Source organism: Stenella coeruleoalba (genome assembly GCF_951394435.1).
Source record: "Stenella coeruleoalba genome assembly, chromosome: 16".
NCBI lineage: Eukaryota > Metazoa > Chordata > Mammalia > Artiodactyla > Delphinidae > Stenella > Stenella coeruleoalba.
The window spans coordinates 7,232,715-7,257,197 of record NC_137162.1 but is presented as its reverse complement, the minus strand read 5'-3'; the positions used below and the strand labels follow the sequence as shown (position 1 = coordinate 7,257,197).

Sequence of the window (24,483 nt, the reverse complement as noted above, 5' to 3'; positions counted from 1 at the left end):
TCATTCCTCTGAACCGCATGGGGGGTAGTGCCTGCCTGGGACCCAGGGCAGAGAACATCTCCCTGGGTGGCCATCCCCACCATTCTGTAAGGATGTGATCCAGGACCGCAGGGATACCCCGTCATCCCTGCATCCCGGGGGATGATGCTGAACACCATTTAATAAAGAAAATTAGCTAAAACTAGCACCAGTAAAGTTAGACTAGTATTTCACCTTAGAATTAAAGGTTTCCATCTGACACCAAAAACATAGATGTAAGACCACTGGGGCCAGCACACAATACACCCAATCGCTCAGAAGAAAGCTCTGGATTTGACTCTGGATCAAAAGGAGTCTCCAGACATGTGGGACGAGATGGGAGAGACTCTTGGGGAAACATCAGAGGCCCATCGCAGGCTCCTCCACGAAGCCTCCAGCTTGGAAAGATGATTAATGAATAAGAGCCTGGCCTGAGGGTGTGTTCCTGCAGCCCTATTGGCCCAGCCCTGGCCCAGCCCTGCCCCACCCCAGGCTCTGCCCCTCCCCTCCCCTCTCCCCTCCCCTCCCCTCCCGGAAGGGAGGGCACTACTGGGAGTGGTTGGTACCCTGAAGCCACCTCCCCAACCCAAGGTCCACACAACCTCTGTCTTGGGGGCCCGTGATGGTGGCCCCACTCTGGCAGGATTTCCCAGGCCACTGGGGTTCTCAGAAGCACCCACAACCCTCTCCCCGTTTCCATCCTTTGTTCACTGGCAGAGGGTGGGAGGCCACAGGGCAGGTCCTGACCTGCCCCCCCCACCCCCATCCCCCGTAAGCAACGCCCTCATACCTGCCCCTCCCTGTCGCCTTCCCTCCTTCAGCCTTGCCTTACTGACCATAAGGGCTCCTTCCCGCCAAGGCACCTCGTGATCCCCAAAACACGGCCCCACTGCTGCCCCCAATCTACCCCCAGAGGTGCCGGTTTCTCCAACTGTTACTGCCACCTGTTACTGCCGGTGCTGGACACACATGCCCAGAGAGAGCTCTGACTTCGCCACGTCAGCAAATCTGCAAATCTTCGCCAAAGTGCACTTGCCCTTGAACATTCCGCAGGCTTCACGCAAACAAAGCCCTCTCCTTAGCAACAGCTTGTGAGGCAAAACCCAAAGGTGACCCAATGCGGAGCTGCTCCAGAATCCTGGGGCTCCTGGCCACCAGGACCAGGACAGAAGTCACCTTCCACCCCCCAGCCAGGACGGCAATACGTAAGGAGGAAACATGAGGCAGACTGCAAACAGCTGCCCAGATGAAGTTTTAAAAGATAAAGTTTTATTTCAGTGGCTAAGAGAGAAAGTGGAGAAAAGGCGTCAACATTTTTACTAACAGCATAATTAGATCAGAGAAAACTCCCTCGTCTAAGATTCCTACAGGCCCCGACGGCAATTTAAGCAGCTGAGAAAAGACGGGGAAGACGAAGTCATTACAGTAGCCTCCCACGTCTCCCCACGCACAAGGCTGACGTTCCTTAATGACAATGAGAGAAAGCTCTGAGGACATATGGCAGGGGGAGCTACCCCGTGTGTACCAGCAGCTACAGAAAGTGTTCAGTGGGGATTCTGCTGTTTTAAAGATCCCATTAACCAGAGACCATTCCATCTCACACTCCAGGCAGAGCTGGTAGCTTTACTCCTGAGATCAGGGCCCCAAAACCTCAAAAGTTATTCCGGGGACACGTTATCCTCCAGTGGGAAACCTTAGGGAAATCTACTCCTCCAAGTTAACTCAGACATTCTTGGCTAAAATGAGTAATCTTAATGACTATATGGACCCACAACCATATGGGCCCACTTACATGGTCTCCTTGTATCTATTCTTGCCTCTTTCCAAACCATTTTCCAGAGACACTTAGTGGTCTTTCTTTTTTGGGGTGGGGAGTGGATCTTTTTTCAGAACTTAAATCTGACCATATCACACTGTCCTTGAAACCACTGCTCCCACTGCCTCGAAGGTCAAGAGCAGGACTCTGTATGATGGCCAACGCGCTCATGGCCCCTGCTGTCCCCCCGCTGCACCCGCAGCCACTGCCACACTGCTTGCTGCCTCAGGGGCTCTGCCCAGAGGCCCTGCCCAGAGGCCCTTCGAGCAGATCTTCGTGAGGCCGCTGTCTCCCACCAACCCACTCTCAGCTCCCTCCTTGGAGGCCGCTCTCAACAGCCCCACCAAAGTGGCTACTCTGTCCAAGACAGGGCGTATTCCCAGCCTGACGTACACACCTTGCAAGAAGACAGTCATCAAGGGTGTACCGTCCTCCAGAACGCAAGTTCGGTGACAGCTTGTGATCGGTACACACAAAGCCTAGAACACGCACACGTGTGTGCATACACATACACACAATGTTTAAAGTATGAAGAGAGACACACGATTTTTGAACGGATGTGCGACGGCGTCTGTAGAGAACACATATTAATTTTGTAGCCTATCAAATGTGCCTTGTACTCTAGCCGGGGTTCATCAATTTGGGTCCTGAGATATAAAATTGGTATTAGAGACCCGAAGGCTGCACTCTAATTTCTTCCCCCCAAATATGCAATAGAATATGAATACCGGCTCTCACAAAACATATTTACCATGTGTGTCCCCAAAGAAGCCGAGCCCCACACAGGATATTTCTGAGCCTGATAATGTGCTGCAAAACATTCTCTTTTTAACTTTGAGATATTTGCCCTTGACAACACATTTTAGACTAGAATAAAAATTGTTTTCCTTTCCAATATTCTTGTGAAAAAGCAAACACGACTAACGAGATTTTGTTTTTAAACAACCAGAGATTCCGACCTATCAAAAAGTTGAAGCAAAAAAATTTTTTAAATCAGGGCAACAAAAATGCCTGATGGAATCAGTGAAATTATTCTCAAAAAATCTGACCAAATGTGGTGAACTTGAAAAGCAACAGCCTGACCAGGGAAAGCCTGACTCTAGCGGGGAGGAGTCAACCCAGGGTTATTAAATGACGATTTCGTCAACCTAGAGCCCCAAGTCACCCACCCCGAAGGTCTCGCTAGAACTGTCCCAGTCACCGTTTCTGTGGCTTCCCATTCCTGAATCTACGCAAAGTGTGTGGACCAGGCACAGCTCCCGGCGGGCCCACCATGCCCAAAGGAACAGAGAGAAACTGTAAACCTTCAGGGAAAAGGAGAACAGAAGGAAACCAGTGGTTTGAACCAGGCTGAAGCCAGGCTGCCTCCTAAATGGATCTACACATCATTTCCTGCCGTCCTAGCTCCATCCCACACATACAGCAGGCACTTAATAAACGCCTTCTCAATAAAAGAAATCACGACTTGCAATCAGCTGCTCAGAGGAACCGCATTATGGGTGGGATCGAGTCGTAGGAGGATACTCACCTTGGTCTCTGCTGGTTCAGTTTTCACAAGACCCTCACCCTCACCCCCATATAAGTCGGTGCTCATTTTGTCCCCGGGAACACTTCTGGCCGGGTCCACTTCTGCACTCCTCCACTGCTGGGACACCTGGTTCCGGGGGGCAGTTCCAATGCCACAGTCCTTGAAGATGACAACCAAAGCTGTGGTTGCTACAGACAGGAGCATCTGCCTGTGTGGGCGGGGTGCAGTGAGGTGGGGCAGGGGAGGAACAGGTGCAAACAGAAAGGGGATTCTTCTTTAAAGAGAGAATCTGTGAAAGGCTCTGAGGAGAGGGATAGGGTTTGGCTGATGTTATTAGGGCCGTTAAATTCAAAGAACATGTACTATGAACTGAATTCTACGCTTTTAAAGCGTTATATGTGTGTATGTGATTACAAACACGGGGAGAATGTGGACTGATACCAGTTGCTGAAAACACTGGGAAGACGAGGAGAGTGACACCACCAACAAAGCCAGCAGGTTGGTACTGTGATCAATCAGTAGGCGTCCAGGCGCTGGGTCACCCGATGTACAAGCGTTAACTCACTGAGTCCTTACAAACCTATCGATAGGCACTACTGCCCCTGTTTTTAAGGGGGAAACTGAGGCACAGAGAGGCTCAACTATTTTCCCAAAGGCACACAGCAACCAAAGGGCAGCTGGACACTAGCATACACTGTGCTGCCAAGAAACACAAAAATGGCGCCAGGGGTGGGGTGGGGTGGGGGTGTTTACAAAATTCTAAAAACAAAGCAAGTACACAGACCCACTGACATAGAATCCTGTGTCCACACATGTGCCCAAAGACAATCACAGGGAAATACTGGATTTGTCTGTGCACAGTCTGCTGTATCAAACGGGCATACAGGGATAGCAGCATTCTTTTTGGTAAGCCAACAGAAAAACCCCTGTGTGTTCACACACACGTGCACATTTTTAGGAAAAGCAAGGAGAAAGGACAATGACGTTATCTTGAGTTAGAACAATTAGCTTTGCTTTTATAAATCTTATACTGTATTTCTTCCCCCTTCATTAAGCATTTGACCCTTCTGGAAACATCAGGATGACCGGCAATTTTTTCCCTATTTAAAAAAAAAAAAAAAAATCAACATATGTGCGTTACAGAACATTGATTGGAGTGATGGGAGAATGGGGAAAAAAAAAAACACCCAAATTCTAACTAAAGACAAGCACTATAAAATATTCATTATCAGATTCCCCCATGAGTATTTCTCTGGCTTTATTCATAAATGTACATTCAATATTGGATCTTTCCACTTTAAGACAAGCCTTCTACTTATGTTATTTCAAACTGTGAAAGCATCATTTTAAAAAGAATGAGCTATTTTCCCACTGTTGGGTGCTAAAGGCATCTGTCTTTTTGCCATCAAATAACACCACGACGGCGGAACATCTTGGTGTATTAAAGCTTTTCTGGCACTGGGTGGGGAAGGGAGATTAGTAGGTCAAGGGGCACGCATTCAATTTTTGGAAGGCGACACTGGTTTCCGCATCTGAAGACTCTAATCACTTCATACTCACAATATCTGACGGTGTCTTATTACCATTTACACAACGGACATGGACACGCCCATCTGCCTGGACACACACACACACACACACACACACACACACACACACACACACACACACACACACACACGCGACAGAGTCTTGTCCCACTGGGCTTAATTCTGAAGTAGAGTCAGGCCCCTGGGTGGCCTTGGAGGAGAGCAGAGGTGGTAACACCACCGGCAGGTGCCAGCCTCCGGGCAAGTCCACACTGGAACAGACTGGAACAGACTGGAGCAGACCGGTTTCTCCCATCATGCGCCAGATGAGGGTGCTGGCCTATGTTTAGGAGCCAGGATGCTTGAAATACACCCACGTTCACACACTAGACTGACACTCAGTGAGATGCTCACCAAACCAGCGGCGGAGACAACAGGAACACGGACCAGCCCCCGCAGAGGTATGGCGGCAGCCCCTGCTCCTGAGGTTTAAGGGCGGCCCACGGCCTACCCCAGCTCAGCTCGGACCTCTGGGTGGGGCATGACCGGTGCCCAGAGCTTGGCGACGCTGCATGAACCCTGCACCCAGGGACTGCTAGACCCGAGCTGGCCAGCTCTTACCTGCCTTGGTGTCCCCGCTCCTGTCTTTTCCTGGAAAAACCTACAAGTGAGAGCCATCACCACCTGGCCTGCTTTCTCAGCAAGCACCTGACACCCCTAGTACTGGGTTAAAAACATCCTAAGATTTGGGAGAAACAAATCTTCACTGTGTCCTGTGTTCTGAGGTGACATCCACAGGGACCCTGAGGCCCACAAGCAAAACAGAAGACAAGCTCAGGAACCGAGTTCTCACCAAAACCACGCAGGCCCCAGTGTCCTCTGTCACCCACGTGCTGCTCTGTCCGAGCATGTTTGACCCATCCTCTGTCTATGGACAACCACAGCAGCGGGTCTCATTTTAGGCAGATTTTCCACATTAGAAAGCAAATTGGTTAAAATGATTGCACGATACACCTCCCACTCGTGACGCTTTAATTCAGACTCAAATAGCAAAGCAGGACAGTGGCCTGTTTAGCCCATTTATAGATTTATAAACGTCCTTCCTGACCAGCACCCAGGCTGCCCCGCCCCCTCCCTGCTTCCAGACACACAGCTGGGTAGGAATTCACTGACCTAATACTACTGGACAGATAATTCTCCGCCTCGGGGAAAGACTGGCAAAGCCCATGGCATCTGCCATTTCCAATCTTTGTTTTGAAATGGTAAACAGGGGCTCATGCCAAGCAGCTCAGGGGCAAGCAGGGAAGGCGCTCCTCTCTAAGTGGAATCTTTCAAATCCACCTATAGCACGGGTGGACGCCCCGCTTTGCATCGGAAAACCAGGCGTCTGATTCAACTAAATCATCTCAAAGCCAGCGACGGGGAAAAGAATTGAATTAAAGAGTTGCCGTAACTCATTCAAGCGAGATAACAACCATCCAGTGGGCGGCAAAGACAGTGCTGTTCAAACCCGCCGTCTTCCAGAGATAGTGAGGAAAAGGCAATGTAACGTGGTTCAAAGGACAGATGGGACTTTCCTAATTGTCCCCAGATTCCTAGCAGCAGGGGTGGTAACTAAATGGTTTCAATTAAAAGTTAAAGAAACAGGGAAAAGCAGGCGGTAAGTTACGCCTGCTGCCAGTAAGGCTCCTTCACTGCAGTCTGAGGGGTGCCTTGGCCCAATTTCAGATGGCCCGGTGTCAACGGCACATGAGCAGGGAGGCCATCACGAAGTGTCACCGTGACAAGGTGACAAATCTGTCTGTCGGATGCACGCGTGAACGCCCGCGTGAGTCTGAGGGGGTTAGCGGGAGGCAGGGCTGCATCCCAGCGCAGGGTCCCCAGGTGTGCAGGCAACACAGGTGTGCAGGCCGTGTGTCTCCCAGAAGGTGCAGAACTGGCTATAAGGTGATGTCCAGGCTGCTCCAGGCGCCACATCCACATGACTCAAGTGCAGTGTGACGACAGGCACGGAGGAGACCGGCACCCCCAAAGCCAGTGATCCCAAGTGGGGACACTTACACCTAAGGCACATCAGGCGACACACCGGACACGCTTTGGCTGCTGCACTGGGGCGGGGAGGAAGGGTGCTTACTGGTACCTGATGGGTGGAGGCCAGGGGTGCCACAGTTATCCCCCCAACAAGGACCTGACAGGTCCCAAACGTCAACAGCGCCAAAAGCTGAGTAACTCCCTTAAAGGAATCCTAAACTGAAGTTTCTGAGATTTCGAAGGAATAGGAATGCTTAGGAATGGCTTGGGTCGATGGTACACAAGTTAATTTTCCACAATGTGGGACAGAAGAGACATCGCTGGTGTGAAGGCGGCTGATGAAAGGGACAAGTGGGGATAAAAGAAGGGAATCGCCCCAGTGCATCCAGCGAGCAGAGCAGAGAAGGACAAGCGTGAGCTCCCGGCCACACGAGAGGGAACCAAGGTGCGCGGGCCGGGGGATGCCGCCCTGAAAAAAGTGCGTTCAGAGGAGAGGATCTGACCCTGTGCCTGACCCACAGCTCAGCGCGGCTGAAGCAGACGCTGAGAAAGCAAAGGGCTTTGGCGACCGGAGGATGAGAGCAGCCTCCTAGGGCGAGTCTCTCCACACGTTCCAAGTTCACGTTACGTTTCCCAGCCGTGCCACTAACTGCTCCGTGAGCGAAAGTCGGGACACACACCTACAAGCAGATCTCCTAACTGACAAAGGAATAGAGAGGGGTGGAGGGTCTCAGAAAGCCAAGTTCAACAGACAAGAACCTAAAAACCAGCATCCACCAGCCCACTCTCAGGGTGTAGCCTCTTCTGGGCCCAGCGGTCTAACTGGGTGGGGGTGGAGTGGGGGGCAGGGGTCCTTGCGTCCCCCCTGGGAGTTAAGTCAGTCTTGCCAGGTCTTCACTTGCTCAGCCCTAAAGGAGTCCTTTCTAGGAAGCCCTTCAAACACCACATCCAGAGGCAAACTGGAAAAATGGAGAACCGGGCTGGAGTCATCTTTTCCCTCCCTTTTAAATACTCGTGTGTTTTCTGTCCTCATTGTAAAACAAACAGATCAAAAACCGAACGAAACCAAAACCAAAACAAAACACCCATAGAGAAATACATGTAGGAAATCTGGGAAGAAACTTGAATATTCCATAATTACATAGCACCACTACTACTTAACTTTTTGTTGTTACAGTTAATATTTCCTGCGCATCTTTTTTCTGAGAGTAGGTTAAAGTGGAAGAGAAGACACTGAACTCAGTTTTGAACCACTCAATGGAAAAAAAAAAAAAGCCCAGCATTATGAAAAGTGAAAAAGAAAACAAAAATGCAAAAGAATATGGTGATGATGAAAAGTTCCTGCATGATTTGGGACAGAAGCCTCAGGAATCTAATACTGATTGATCAAGATTTCTTGTTTTCCAGCTCAAAAACAGGGACAACAGATCTACCCAGCCAAACCCACAGCCAAACAAAAGCAAAGAAAATAAAAGTTATTAGTCACTAGAATATGGATAAAATCTTGCGCTTGGTTACAAATCTCCACGTGGGGGAACCTCTACTGGGTCAAGTTGCGTAGACACAGCTCTGCCCAACAAACCCTCTCATTTAAGACAGGCACGTACATCATGGCTTAGAGAAAGACAGTAAGCTAACTCAGGTAAGAAATACAAACGTCTACGTAGCATGAAGGAACTCCAGGAGACTTGTTTAGTGAAATTAACTGTGGTTTAATAGGGGGGAAAGCCTGATATACAAGGGTGCCCCAATTTCTTCAGAGAAATTAACATTTCAATCCTGTTTTTATCTAGAAGTCATTAAACTGTGCAATATGAATTACTGGAACTGTAGCAGAGAATTAACTCTATTCATCAACTAAGTCCAAACACTTTCAAGTGCATCTGTAATGAAAAAATAGCTCTACATTTCTATCTCTTCTCATTAAAGTAAACCGGTTTTCCCCCTCTCAGTATATAAAACTGTCTTCTCTTTATATAATTTATATTACCATAAGCTGGCTCACATTCTAAACTATTACATGCCTCCAATTAATTTTTGCAGCTTTTGCCTGAAAATTTAATGAGATAGTAGTGTATGAACCTGCTGACTCTAGATTACGTGTGCACCCAATACTAATGTTGGCGTCATAAAATCATCTGATCCATACTCGATGAGAGGCTCCTGTCACCACAGTGGAAAAGGTAATGTGCATGCCAGGTTCACACATTTTCCTCTTTTAAATCCAATTATAAAATTTACTGGTCTCAAATTAAACTGCCCCTACTTGTCCACCTGGGAAAAACAGAGAAAGAAGCAGCACCGTCTGTCTAATTATCTCCCAACTCCATTTCTTTTTTTTTTTTTTTTTTTTTGTGGTACGCAGGCCTCTCACTGTTGTGGCCTTTCCCGTTGCGGAGCACAGGCTCCGGACGCGCAGGCTCAGCGGCCATGGCTCACGGGCCCAGCCGCCCCGCGGCATGTGGGATCTTCCCGGACCGGGGCACGAACCCGTGTCCCCTGCATCGGCAGGCGGACTCTCAACCACTGCGCCACCAGGGAAGCCCCCCACCTCCATTTCTATAAACATTTCGGCCAACAGCTAAGACGGATGACTGTCTGTCTAAGCCCTCCGCTCTCCACCGTGGGAGCTAAGAGTCTGCACTCACCCAAGCCAGTCCCGAGAGGCAGCCAAGGCGAGCACCCAGGAGGACGAGGTCCGAGAAACCCCTCACCCGGTCCAGATGCAGGCGCCCCCAGGGCACACATGCCACAAGAGGTCCACACCCCGCCCCCCCCCCGCATGCGTATGCAGGAGTGTGTGTGCGTGTGAGTGTGCACGTGTAGGAGTGTGTGCATTTATATGTGCGTGTGAGTGTGCATGTGTGTAGGAGTGTGTGCATGTGTGTGTACATCTAAGTGTGCCTGAGGGTAGCAGTTCGGCCAGAGATGAATAGGTCACGGGTGCTGGTAACTCAGCGACAGACTCAATGACTACCCCTCTGCAGTGATCACCTTTGGCCTAAGGGTCTAGGTTCAAACAAAAGGGAAGAGAGGCCAACAGTAAAAGCAGTACTGGCAACAGTCACTAACCACCACTCACGAAGGACTTACTGTGCACTGTGACTTCTCAGCTGCCCGTCACTGGGCAGGTGTGAGGCGGGATGTGCTCAGCCCAGGGAACGGTCTGTGGGACCTTGGGCAGGTCACCTCAGAATGCACAGCCCGTTCCCTACCTGTGTTTGTAATGATGACACCTACACACACACCATCACTGGAGGCTGAGAATTAGTGGTAACAGGAGGATGACAGCACTGAGCAGAGTCCAGGGCACGGCCGGCCCTTAATACGTCACTTGGCTGGTCTTTGTGGTCAGCAGCCTGCAGGAAGGCCAGGACCTGGGGAATCAGAGGGCCAGGCTTCCGAGGAGGGGAGGTGAGAAGACCCTGCTGTTCATTCCTCTCCCCTGACTTGCCCAGACCCCAGCCTCGTCCTCACAGTGCCAGCGAGCCAGCGTGGAGGCTGCTTCTGCTGAACAGAGAGACAAAAACAGGACAGACAGACACTCTGGGGTTTGAGTTCCCCTCCCTGCAGTGGTCCAGCCCGGGGGCTTGGCTACTGCAAAGTCCAAGCAAGAGGCTTGTACTGGTCTGGGGCCAACCCCTGCTGGGCCCTTGGGGAATGGAGCTCTGGACCCCACACACAGAATGCAACAAGCTCACCTGCCTGGGAGCATCTGGGTCGGGAAGCCTTCTCTTAGATGTTTGTTTGTAAACAGACTTAGGAGTCTACAGTGAGAGGACAGCCATCAGATCAGCCGGTCAGGTACACTCAACAGCAAGCCACATTTATACCCAACGTCCAAACGGTTTTGGGAGATGGGGATGGTGCACGACAGGCTGGGTGTGCAGGTCGAACCCAGACCTGCGTTCAAACCCCACCTCTGCTCCTGCCAGGAGCCAAGAGAAGGCAATTAACCTCCATTATCCATTAAAATAATAAGGATAAATAAAGATTCCCCCCCTCCGACTTTGCATGACTGGCCACACACATGAGACCGAATGAGGCCGTGTGCCCAAGAGGGACGGGAAAGCTCAGAACGCTTGGCTCACCTGGCCTCCTTCTGAGGGCAAGTGCTGGACCACTCTGGGCTTTTCAACTCTGTGTTCCACGGCCAAGGAAGGCCTGTGACGCAAGCCCCAACACCCAGGCACACTGAAGGGACCTCCTCCCGCCCCCAAGTCAACCTGGAGCATTTCCCACCAACTGCTGGGGAAACTCTCCTTTGCCAGGAGTCAGCATTTAAAGGGAACCCTCACGCCCAACAGGAAAAGACAGGACACTTCCTGGCTACAGGTTTGCAAGAAAAAAAGCTCTCGAGTTGCCAAAATCACTGCCTAAGGGAAAACACAAAGGTGCCCAGCTACCAGAGAAGGTGGCATCGCCAAGGAAGACAGAAGGGTTCTGAGGGCTGCCCGAGCCCAGAGTCACTTGCTCCGAACCCCTCACTCCAGCCAGTCTGGTCTAGGCTGGGGTGGGGATGGGGGCACAAGACTACAGCTGGCCATCCTCTACATGGCCTCAGGTCCCTAGGAAAGGACCCCAAATTGCACACGGCCAAGCCCTGGGGAGGACACAGCAGGTCTCAGCAAGGTCACATACAGTGAAAACATTTTCTTATGTTGAAGATCGGAAGCTATTAACTGTGCTACTGGCAAGCACAGATGTTGTCTATATCTAAAAATTCCCAAATAGATCAATTAGCATATTATAAAGAATTTACTTTCATTTTCCCTTGACAGATCATAAAAGCCAAAACACAGCTCTCAGTTTGAAACTGACAAGTGCGTATAGCAGGAGATGCTCTATTAAATGGAGACAACAGCAAAAGAAAATGGTATTTATAATGATTAGCCACCTAATTAATTCTAAGAGTAGAATGTCAAAAGCTATAAATCCATTTCTTTGGTAACTGAAGCTCCACATCAAACTAGTCACTTCTGCGCTCAGAAAGGAAAAGCCCTAAAAATTCCTGACATCTGTGCCCTGCAATATGGCTGTTCCATTAGTTTTCCAGGTAAGGTACTTGAAATGCATGTGGAGAAGCAATGGAAGGATAGAATTCAGGGGGAATAAATACACATGCACACACACAGAATTAGCAGCAATAAATTCTAAAAGGAAAATAGTTTAACTACCACAAATGTGTATTCTTGGATATGTGTTCATTTCCTGTGAACTAGCTCAATTTAAAGAGAAATTCTCAGGACTTCCCTGGCGGTCCAGTGGTTAAGACTCCGTGCTTCCACTGCAGGGGGTGCGGGTTCGATCCCTGGGATCGATCCCTTAGTTCCCAGGGAACTAAGATCCCACATGTCACGAAGCAACTAAGCCTGTGCACCACAACGAAGATCCTGCCTGCTGCAACTAAGGCCTGACGCAGCTCGCTAGCTAGCTAAGTAAATACATACGTGACATACATACATACACACATACTGGGGGAAAAAAGAGAGAGAGAGAGAGAGAGGGGGAGAGAGAGAGAAATTCTCAAGCTTCTGCCCCATGAGGAAATCTGGAGCCCTTAGTGTTTCTTCAGCTTGAGGTGGCGGGATGTGTGCGGAGGAAAATTCTAAGACAGACAAGGCTATAACAATGCTATTATCCTCTGAAACGTTATGCATTTTCCTAAACCTGTATGTTTAGAGATTACCCTTTGGGGGAGGAGAAGGTGGGCACGAGAAAGACGGGCAGAATAAGAAACCATGAAACTAAAATTGATTTAAAAGACGCAGTTGTCCTTCTTCCTATACCTCTCTTCCTAGATTGCAAATCAAAATCTGCATTTAAATAGAATATTTTTAATGTAAAAAAAACCCAGGAAGCCCTAGGGTACAGAGGTATTGCGTTCAACATCTATGGGCACAGCACTGCATTTTAAATGAGATGTGGCATCTTGAAATTTACTGGATAGATTACACATTCCAAATTGTCTTGTTATTACTACTATTTTTACTAAATTCTCCTATCCTAATAAGTGTGTTTCTTTTATCGCCAGGCTTGTTAATAAAAGTAATGTGATATTACATCATGCTATCTATCAACTGAATCTTGAGAAAAGATTACACCGATCCAAGGATCTCATAAGCCCCTGGCTCTGATAATTCCAGCCATTATTCAGTGTGAAATTCAAACAGTCTGAATTCATTAACATTGGTTGTTACAAATCTGCATTTTCAGACTTTGCCATAAAATGCAGGAGTCCAAACCCGGTGACCTGAATCTAACAGCCTTTCATGCAAAGTAGCCGCGCTAACTGGCTTCTCCCAGCGCTGCTCCAGGATAAAGCCCCATGTGCTTGCCCCTCTCCACGGCTGACCCGGTCACCGCTGGGGAGGGTCAGGCCGAGTCGGCCTCAGCCCTGCTGGTCACACTCAACGTTCAGGCAAATTGCAGAGACCTGAGCCACTGACAGGAGAATGGGGACCCTCTCCCAGAGAAGGACACACATCATCAGACGGGTATCCAGGTAGCCAGTCACACCTGGGCACAGTATCCTGCCACCAGCACCTCGGCGCCACCGTGGCTCGGATCAGCTCACCCTCATGAAATGAAGAGCTCAAACTCAACATGTGCAACATGTGCAAAAGGCCTCAGGGAACCCTAAACCTTCATTCCTTGACAAAGAAACATCACTACCAGGTTGGTGGGAAAGGAGATGGGTTGCACTTCCAACATCCCAGGAGGAAAACATGACAGAAGTGCCGAGAACCAGGAAGTCTAAGGTTCTGTCCATCTTCCGTCTCAACGTTCATAGCAGCCAGACCACAGGGGCCTCCTTGGAGAGACACACTCTGTGCTCCAAGCTCCTCCAGCCGTCGGCAGGTCACCAGGGTTCCCCTCCAAGCTAAGTGAAATGAATGACTATCTCATTTACTGATGCTGTTAATAATGATGATGGTGGTGGTGGTCATTCTCTATTAAGCCCTTACAATGTACCAGGAACTTGCCGAGTCCTCCTCAATGACTGTTTCGTTGAACTCCCGCTACTCTGAGGTTCAGTACTACTTACTATTCACCCCCATCTGACAGAGAGGGATTCTGAGGCACTAAGTGCAGAGGGGTTTCGTTTGCCCAAGGTTGGCGCCATCCGAGGTGGCCCAGGACACGCCCCGCAAGCATTTCCTGGCACTGCCTTCAGTACCTTTCCCTCCACCCACCACCAAGCCCACGGCCAAGTCTTCGCCTTGGCAACTGGAATCTTTACCTTCCCTGTGCAAAAACAAGACGGAGGTGGGCTTCCCTGGTGGTGCAGTGGTTAAGAATCCGCCTGATAATGCAGGGGACACAGGTTCGAACCCTGGTCCGGGAAGATCCCACATGCTGCGGAGCAACTAAGCCCGTGTGCCACAACTACTGAGCCTGCGCTCTAGAGCCCGCAAGCCACAGCTACTGAGCCCGTGTGCTACAACTACTGAAGCCCACGTGCCTAGAGCCCGTGCTCCGCAACAAGAGAAGCCACCACTATGAGAAGCCCACACATCGCAACGAAGAGTAGCCCCCGCTCGCCGCAACTAGAGAAAGCCCGTGTGCAGCAACGAAGACCCAATACAGCCAAAAATAAATAAATAAAATAAACAAACTTATTAAAAAAAAAAAAAAGAAGGCGGTGCCAAAGCCATGGGGCTCTGGAGGGACGCCTGTTATGATGCAATCCCAGACTAAAGAGCTGGGCGGTTTCCCAGCCAAGTCTAAGGCCGCATCACTCTGCTCTATTTAAACACGCAAGCAGAAGGCTTTCCAGCCTTAAACAGGCCTCTGCAGTGCTGCCACTGAAGCCTGTGGGAGATCAGAGTACAAATCAGTAAGAACCCTCTCTTCTAGAGGAAGCTGCAACCCTATGTCGTGGTTTAGAGTCATCTTCTGCTGTAATTAGGAAGTGGAAGTGAGTCTGAATTATGAAAGGCCAGGAGTCCTGTACTCTCAAAGTTAGGGTTTTTAACAAACATGGGACTGGGGTCATCAGATACGCATACACAAAATACCAGTTTCCAAATCTCCAAAGGCAGGCAAAGCATGCAGCCACCGTGATGGGTCCACGAAGGAATCTGATACACCCTCCATCTGTCCTTCAGTCCCAAGGGACCTGGGACTACAGGTCCTTGTAATCCCAGCTCAGATTCAATCAAGGCGGCTGAATCACAACTCCCCCTCACCCAGGAAGCCACCACAAGCACAGCACCCCAGAGGACAGGAGAATACAGCTGGGTCCCCAAGCTACACAGAATTCAAACTCCCCGCCCCACCTGTGTCCCGCCTGCAAGTAGGGGAGGCAGGGACAGGCTCTCCTGCCGCCGAAAGCTCGGGAACATGGACATATTATTTCAGAGCACATACACCTCCTCCAAACAGGTAGTGCACCATGCTGGCTTGCCTTCCGTCAGCAGAAGACACTCCCAGCTGACGCAGAATCAACCCTTCCTTCCAGACAGATGCTGGGACGGTTCCTGCACAGGTCCAGCCATCCCACACCTCCCTGGTCCCTCTGCAGCCTGGGATTCATTCATTCAAAAAAGAGTCCTGTGGCATCTGTAACGTGCGAACCATGCACAGAAAATCAAGGAGACCATGAGGGCAACGGACGTGACCTCTGCCTCACAGAGCTTTTGAAAATCACTCTGGAAGATTCCATGTTAACAGAGAACTAATCCTGAATCCGAGTCCATTCACAAAACCTTTGTCTACTTTCACCTGATAGAGTCAGAAGCCTCAGCGTCATCAGAGAGTCTGAAGTCCTGGGTTTCTGTGTTATAATGACTGGGCAACCCTCCTGCACCAGCGAACATGAGTGAGGACCCAAATGTGTTAGGGGGTGATGGGCACCCAGCAAAGACAAGCCCAGTAGGTTATCAATATTGATTAAGAGATGCAGATGAGGCCAAGGGCATCCTGAGTCAGTATCTTGCAGGACTGCGCACCCACCCTCCCACAGCGCTTCTTCCACATTTCCATTCCTGGGTTGTGGACACCTGTCTTCAGTCTGCAGAAGGGGTGGGACGCAGGTGGCCGTGACCGGATGAACCGAGGGGCACCCAGTAAACCTGCATTGCCCCAAAGCTCCTCCTGAGAAGGGGGAAGGCCTGTTTTGAGGCTCTGGTGTCCAGAACGAAAGCACCGCCCAGCAAACAGCCCCCCCGCCCCGGACCTGACGAAATGGACGAAATGGATCGCTGCCCTGCGCTGCTTCAGCTGAATTTTTCAAGGAGGTGCAGGTTACACCCTGCCCAGACCAACAAAGGTTTCCTTTGAGTTAAACAATGTATAGCTGAACCAGAAGAAGGGAGGCGACCACAGACCAGGTATTGAGTTACAAGACACAGGAACCAGATATCTTTGCCACGAACTCATTTTCTGCAAATCTCCTGTATTAAAAGACAGCACAATACCGTCCGATAAATCAAGGCTGCTCTAAGCGGATCCAACCGGAAGCTCACGAGGACATCTGATCCACCAGCCTCGAGAAAAGACGGAATGGGGGGTCCCGGGTGGGAGCCACTGGAGTTGATCAGTAGACACATATGAAGGAATGGAAATTAAGCACTGGCAGCAGATGTTCGGAACTGCTACGCACCCGTGGCTTGCGTTTTTGACCCCCACACATTCGCATTTTTCCCCTAACGTTCTATCTTCTTGCCGAATATAATTAATTTCAACAGCTTCTGTAACTTACCCCACAGGTTGTTGCTGTTTCCTTTACACAGTATACTGCTGAGAAATTGATTTGTTTGCTCCCTCTGTCTAAAGGAACCACGTTATGAAATATGTATAAATGTCACTGCTCGGGCTGCTGCTGAAGAGAGGGACAGAAAAAATGTCCCATCTTACTCCTTGCACAGGGGTCCACTCACGGCAGACATTCTCGTCCGTTACCAGCCTGCCTGCTCACGCACAAACCAATGAATTACGAAGCATTTTCTTTTTAAACCTCCTATTTATCTTTAACTGGTAGGAGTCTAAGAGAATTATCTCTTTTTTTAAAGGGAATTATCTTAATTGCTACGTAGAAAGAGTGAATTGCAAATGTGTTCAGTTAACCAGGAAGACTTTGTTTTTACCAGCACGGGGCCAGGTGGGAGTTGCCAAGGTTGCCAAAAATAAAGGAATCAATAAAGCACATGTGTTGAGCTGCTTGTTAGGTGGACGCTAGGGAAGGGGGAAGCCGCAGGCAACGGTCCTGGGGACAACCTCCACCGGGGACCACTGAATCCTCAGACATTTCCTAAAGCCTTACTTTGGAAAATGCACCAAATCAGGATCCAGAAATTAAATGATGAAGAACTCTGTAAGTACCCCGGTTCTTTCCGCATCACGTGTGGGCTCTTTCTTGAGCTGTGGAGTATTTCCTTAGCATTTGCAGCTGAGGAATTTGAGGCTAAGTTGAAAGTAATGCCAGATTTACACTTGAACCTGGAGAGATGCTGTGTTCCTCCACAAAAATCTAAATGGAATGATCACCAAAATGACCTAAAAGTAAGATTATATTTTAAAAAGATGTTATTGGCCCAATGCATTCTAGAAATAGTAGTTACGTTGGCAGTGGTAACACACAAATGCTAAACAAAAATATTTATACAAAGAAATAAGCTCTTCGTCTCCCATTAATGACACCCAGAGCGCTGGATTGAGACCCAAACATTTTTAAATGAGAAAGCTCATTTCCCCACCCACTCACACAGTGACATGAACATCCTCGGTCTGAAACTTACAGCAAACATGAACTATCATTTCCTTCAACATGCCTGGCCCTTACCCCGCGCAGGCTCGCGCCTCCATCCACTCCTCCCATTCTCCCTCCCTCTCACACATACATGCTCCACGTCCCAGGGAAATGGTAAGGAGCAGACCAGTGACAATGGCCTCTAGTTGTCCCATAACCTGGGGCTGCTGTTCCTCTGTCTACTGGGAGGCCAGGGGCAGAAATGCTTCTGTGTGGCGTCTGTTCAGGTTCCCATCGTGGCTGGCCTTAGAGGTGCTTTCCCTGCACACAGCCACACCCCTGGGGACAAGGGGCAGCCCATGGTCAGCCCCCCTTCCCACGGACCAAGTGCTTGAGGCAGGGATGGACCCCACCATGCACACGAGAACGTGAACTTCCCGGAAAGCTGAGGACCCCAGAAGTCATCACGACAAAGTCATCACTACAGAGGGATCCTGCATACTGGCAAAGCAAGTCACAGGACTGCGGTGTTTCAGCAGGGACCAAGGGAACCCTGAGCCTGGGGTTACGCCATCGGTGTCCAAGCCGCAGGTCTACTCATGGGCCCCGTGTGCTGGCATATGATCTCAGCGTCAAGTGCTTCGCTAATAAAACAGGGATCTTGGGGCTTCCCTGGTGGCACAGTGGTTGAGAGTCCGCCTGCCGATGCAGGGGACACGGGTTCGTGCCCTGGTCCGGGAAGATTCCACATGCCGCGGAGCGGCTGGGCCCATCTGCTCCACCAGGAGAGAGGGCCGTGGCCCCGCTGCTCTCCTGTGGCCGCAAGGAGCCATCCCTCCCAGGCACAGACTTCCAGCAGGAACACAGCTTGGCAGAGACCCTCCCTGGCCGGGAACCCCAGGAAGTACAGGCAGGCTGGCTTGTTGCGGACACATGGATGACAGAGTTCCGGGCCTCCCTGGCCTCGCTGGTTGATTAGAACCAGTCCTGAGGGATGGGAGGTGGGGTCAGCACCAGCAGAGCAGTGACCCACCAGAAGGTAGGGGCCAGGGGCCTGACCCCCATGTGACCGGGACAAGGACAGACTTTGAAAACAGAACAAAGGGACTAGGTGGATGATCTCAAGGGTCCTACCCAGGAGCCTTGCTGGGATCTGGAAATTCCCTGGAGGAAAGGACAAGGGCTGAATCAACACCCCCCAGAGAAGGGCTCCTACAGGAACTTGGATCTGCAGCTCATGAATAAAACACAAGCAAGAACCAAGACCCCAGAGCTCCAGCTGAGACCCCTCCTCCCCTCTCCGCAGACAGCAGGGCCCGAAGCTCCACCAGCATCTTCCCTGCCGCCCCCGTCTCGGCCTCCTGGCTGTTTCTCATCTAGAGAGTCCCCTGGAGATGAAAGGCCCAGCATATGTTGCTCTGGTTTCTGTTTTCCGATGTTGGCAGTTGTGCCTCTAGTCTAAAAACCGGAGCAGGATCACACGTCCCTAGTGCAGGCTGCATGGAAAGAGTGGACGGGTGACGGCCAGGGCAGGCCAAGAACTCCAGGGGACCCTGGAGGCCACAACACGAGGCCCAGCATGACCACAGCCAGCTCCCTCCAGTGCTCAAGCAGTGAGAGTCAGACTCACTGCAAGGTGTGGGCATTTATTTCTGGAGTAAAGCAATACTTTCCCTTCTGTTTCGCGGGGAAGAAAGCTGTGCTGGCAGAAACGGGGCAGAGGCCCTAATGGGGCCCACTGGCCCACTAAAGCCATACTCAGATCGGAGCGGCCTGGACCCCACAACAGACCTTGCGAGGCCCTCCCCTCTGAGTCACCAGCACCAGGGCAACCTCAGATCACCTTTCCCTGGGGCTCTGCGGGGCAGGTCAAGCTTCCACATCATCATTGCAATCTGTCAACATAAAGCAGCGCGCAAGCCTCTCTGGGTGCCGGCAGCCGGATACGCTGTCACGTCTTCGACAAACCGCAGCCACCGCTACGCCACCATCATTTTACAGAATAAGAGCTAAGGGCCGTGATTTGCATTTCCACTTAGCTGGAGACATTCGACAAAAAGCACTCATTTTTCCCTGACGCTTCTGTTAAAATTACAAGGTAACTTGGTACCGCCACAAATATTAATGCTTAATAACAAAATGGCACAAGGAAAAACAATGACCCATCTGAACCACTGGAGAACTAAGTCTGGTTCCAGAAGTCAGCGAACCACGGAGCACGTCGGGGTTTCACTGTAACAAGCGATGACGTACAGAATGGACAGTAAAAGCAGAACAAAATGCAACAGATCTACATGTCGCGTGTTGTCGTTCATTAGTGATGACCAAATGAGCCTCTTTGCACGGGGGGAGGAGGCTGACATGTCTGATTTGAGGTTATGAAAAGAAAAAAGCCACAACCAGACTCTCAGGTCTAGAATAATAGAAATAGAATGCCTCTAAGTGAGGGCACGTACAAATATACTAAGAGGACAAAAACGACGCATAAATGGTTCCAGCACCACACAGGTTTGCCATTCCAAGACTGCGACTTTTCATGAATTTTGTGTCTTTTGTCTATTTCCTTCTCTTCTGCCTACATTAAAAAGGATTTGTCTAGGAGATCTCAACAGGTAAGCTACCAGGTTGAAATCCACATGTGGTCCCTTGCTCTGGCTGCAATTCAAGATACCCCTCTTGTGTTGCTAGGTATTGACTGCAGTTGGGGCTGAATGAGTAGCCATCCAACGAGTGGGGTACAATGGACTGGGCACAGTGACAAGCCACAGAGAAAAGAGCCAAGAACTAACACACGCTTCTGGGACACGCGAGAACCACACCCTGTGAGTGTACACAGGGGTGGTCAGGGACGAAGGTTAACCCACTGGCAGGGTGCCCAGTGCTGGGGAGCAGCCAGGCCATCGGGGTCACAGTCAATGTGGGTGAGGTCACAGACACCACGAGGCATCCTCCAGGCATGGTGGCCATGCTCTAATGAGGGCCAACGCCAACGTTACACCAAGCTTCTCAAGCTCTTCCAGAGTGCTATCAAAAACTGTTACCCCAAATTATGCCCAAAACACATAAGTGCTGAGAACCACTGTACGAGGCCAATTGTGTGAGCGTGCTAGGTGCTAGGGAAAAATTTGCTATCAGGAATGGTGTTGCAATTTCATTCTGATATTGGATGCATTTATGCAATGTCAATGTTCCTCTCTCTGAGACAGAGATCACTAATAAACAGGATCCCGCAGTGGCTCAATTATTAGGTTGAGTCAAATGAAAATGCTGTTATGTAACCGCTTCTTGATATTTAAGAAGTCCATTTCATCCTTATACTGTGGATTTCCACATTCTTATCTTTAGAGAAGTAGTTTTCCAACCCCGTGGTGTCTACAAAACGTACCAAGCATCACTCTCAAGTCTTGGCACCCAGCCGAGACGCTCCCTCAGGTGAACCTCGGGTGACTTTCTGTGAAGGACTCGAGGATCGGGCACTGGCAGTGCTTGGACATGGAACTGGACAACCGTGGGGGTCTGACGGATTTCCATCACTGTGACCCACTGAAAACATCTTCAGTGCCGTTACCCAATCCTGGAATTAACACCCCACCAACCCCAGGTCCACAAAGAATGTGTACAACAACATCCCGGCCTGAGAACCCCGGGCAGATAGATTCCAGCACGCAGGGTCTTTAAAAAAAGGTTTCTTTTAGAAGAATGAGTGAGAGCCAGAAAAGAAATAAATGTTGGCCTTAAAAGGCAAAGTTGAGTGTATACGGTTGAGAGTGGCCATCATGACTAATAGATACACCCATGTCCCACCCCCAAAAGAAGGTTCACTGATATTTCTAGTTTCTCATCGCCCCAGTACAAAGATTCTTAGAATTGTTCAAAGATTACGGAGTGTCTCTGATAAGTAACCTCTGTGAACTTCATGCTCTGCCGTGGCCTTTGGCTGGGCAGCCTTCTCAGATCACTCTTGGGAAAGGTTTCCGGGTTTCTACAAGGCGGGGGCCCGTGGGGACCACTCCAGTACAACTACTCATGTCACAAATAAGGCCTCCCAGAGGGATCTGCTGGGAAGTGGGCTCCGTGAGCCCAGGTCCGGAGCAGCAGCCCCGGTGTTGGCAACTGACCCTCGTCCATGGGAAAAGGCAGTGAGACCCTTCCCCGGGCCACACCCACTGGTTGGGTTGAGACTGAGGGTCAGTTCGGGCCCCCTGGCGATCACCGGCTAAAGCCGTGCCTAAGGCTGCATTTTAAGGCCAACATTTCTTTCTGTGTTATTATTTATTCCAGACCGTGTGTGCTGGAATCTGCCCAGGATTCTCAGGCAGGGAATCTGTTGTACAAATTCCTTGTGGGCCTTTGACCTTTCTCCAGACCTGAGGGTCTGTCCTACTCAATACTGCAGGGAACAAGCCTGGGGGTTGACAGAAAGAACGGTGAGAAACGGCTCACACTCTTTTTTCTGGCTTTAAGATGACATTGTCAGCTCAAGGAGAAAACATTTTTTTCAACAGGATAAAAATCAATCATTTCTGAGAAGTTGCCACGTTGAGAGTCTAAGATCTAGGTTTTGTGGGAAATGGCTAAAGGCACGTTGAAATTAACTCAGGACCCCCAAAAGTCCTTGCTATGGACGGAAGACTGAACTCTGTTCACTGGTATTTTCTCAACCATACTCCAAATAAGCAGACAGTTGAGGGCTCTCCTCAGCCCACATCCCACATCCCTAATCCATTCCACCAGAGAAAAAACCATTCTATGTTCAAGACATCCTAGAGGTTGGCAAGTCTGAAAATCTTAGCTCATTAAAGATGTACCGTCCTCAGCAAGCTGCTGTCTCCCTAAAGACGTCCATCTACCATTTGCCCAAGCCACTCGGGGTGGCGTGGACGGTTTCCCCAATTCATTTTTATTCTTTGTAATTAATATGTCGAGAAGTCCTAACACGGCTCCATCCTGACTTGAGTTTCCTGGTGTAATTTCCATTGACTTATCTCTATAGCGGCAGCGGCAGCAGCAACAATCACTTTACACTGAACTATATTGCTTCAGAGTTAATTACATGTATTTTGCTTTTGATAAATGAAAATACCAGATGCAATTAATTGAAAGACAATCAATATGATCCCGCTATTAGCTGTCCCGATGAAACATCCTGAGGCTGCCAGCGATCCAGTCATCAACAAACTGCAAACACATTCCAAAGGGGATTTTGAAAAACCTGAACTTTTACCTGGAGATATTTTACAATAACTCACCAATATAAATGTGTCCGCAAACTCTATAGTTCACACGATGGGCTCTCCGTCTTTTTAAGAGAATCCAGCTTCATCGGTTCAAAACCATTTAAGGCGATGAAACCCTGAAAGCAAAATGAATTGGATCAGTGAAGTTGAAGCAGCGATTTCTTCCTTGTTTACATCTAGCCATCCTTTAATTGCATTTTTCCAATGCCTTCAATTCTAAGCTACCAGAGGTTATTAAATGGTTTCATTAAAAATACTATTTGTCTTGCTTTAGTCACACACCAGATCAAATTAAACAGTAGAGCACCAGAACAAATGAACTCTTTCCATCTATTTTGACACGAAGCCAAGTGTGCAACACCAGAAGGTGATATTGTGTCATCGCCGTGAAAATGTCATTTAACTTCTTTGCATCTCCAAGTAGCAAGCAAAGGGACAAAACAATCATATTATCTTCCAGCAAAAAGTCTTACCAACTGTTTGAGAAATATGGAATTCAGAAGCCCACGGTTTATAAGTGCTATTAGCATAAATGCTGACAACTGTTAATCCACTGTAACTGATGAACGGTTGCAGTTGTCATTAAGAGAAGGCACTTTAACTTACTACTGAAATTGATTACTCAGTTAAGAATTCAATCCTAATGTTCGATAAAATTGCACTTTCTTGGCAAAGGCAATATGAAATGAGGTGATGCATTACACAGCACTCGCATTTATTTTACTATACATGGAATGAAGAGGAGATATATGGGACCATCCACATTATCTGAACCACTTCCTGTGCACACAAAGCAGTAAGAGGGGGCGGGTGGGGAAGTTACTCCTCCCCAGGGCTGACAGAAAAGGCAAACACCTGGGCAGGAGGCGTGTCCAGGTGTCTTTTCTGTGCCTTTCCCACGAAGGACAGATGCAATTTCAATATTGGAGCTGCTATGGCACCGGGGCATCTGTGTTTTAAGGTCGTCCTTTCTCAAGTCCCGTGAGGATGAACTGCTGCAGCCATCCCTGACCATCTCCAAGCTCACCTTACAATCAGTCAGGATACAAATAGTTGATTAATATTTTTTTTTAATGTATGAAATTACCGTAAGCAGTTTCCCAGCTGCACTCTACTTTTCAAACCATTCAAAAGAAAACCATACTCCTGTGTTCTCTCTAATGTAAGGAAGGGTCCAAGTCCTGACACCAGCCAGCTCCTACTTCGCAATTACAAGAGTTCACAGCAGGAACAGGGTGGTCTCCATGGTCAGGGTTACCATAATACCCAAGGTCAAGAAGTGATTCACTCCCACTGTGCCTCCACACCACCTTACACCCCAAACTTTCCAATTCAAGGGAGATGGGTGTGGAGAACAGAGACATCCCAGCCTCTGAAATGCTAGGAAGGAGGGACGGGCGTGGGCTCTCAGTAGTTCCAAGCCTCTAATGACACAGTAGTTTCATGTTGACTAAGCATCTATTATTGCCAAGGAACCAGCCTTTGGAGGCAGCGAGAGCTTGCCTAGCAAACTCTCGTCCACCCTTCAAAACCCATACCCTAGACATCTGTGACACCTTCACTCCTGACTGCCAGGCTGTGGCATACTCTACCCATCGCCAAGTCTCTAAATGTTTAAATGCCTTGATCAC

The 24,483-nt window shown here is 49.4% G+C and overlaps 1 protein-coding gene across 4 annotated transcripts in view; it reads right to left on the bottom strand.

Annotated features, from left to right (window-relative positions):
* The window catches only part of CTBP2 (C-terminal binding protein 2), a 164,145-nt gene that overhangs the window by 90,059 nt on the left and 49,603 nt on the right, over positions 1 to 24,483 (bottom strand). For all 4 annotated transcript variants that reach the window (XM_079899732.1, XM_079899729.1, XM_079899731.1 and 1 more), the window contains one exon: positions 22,865 to 22,968. The gene's annotated coding sequence lies outside the window, so the exon portion shown is untranslated. The remainder of the gene's footprint in view (positions 1 to 22,864; positions 22,969 to 24,483) is intronic.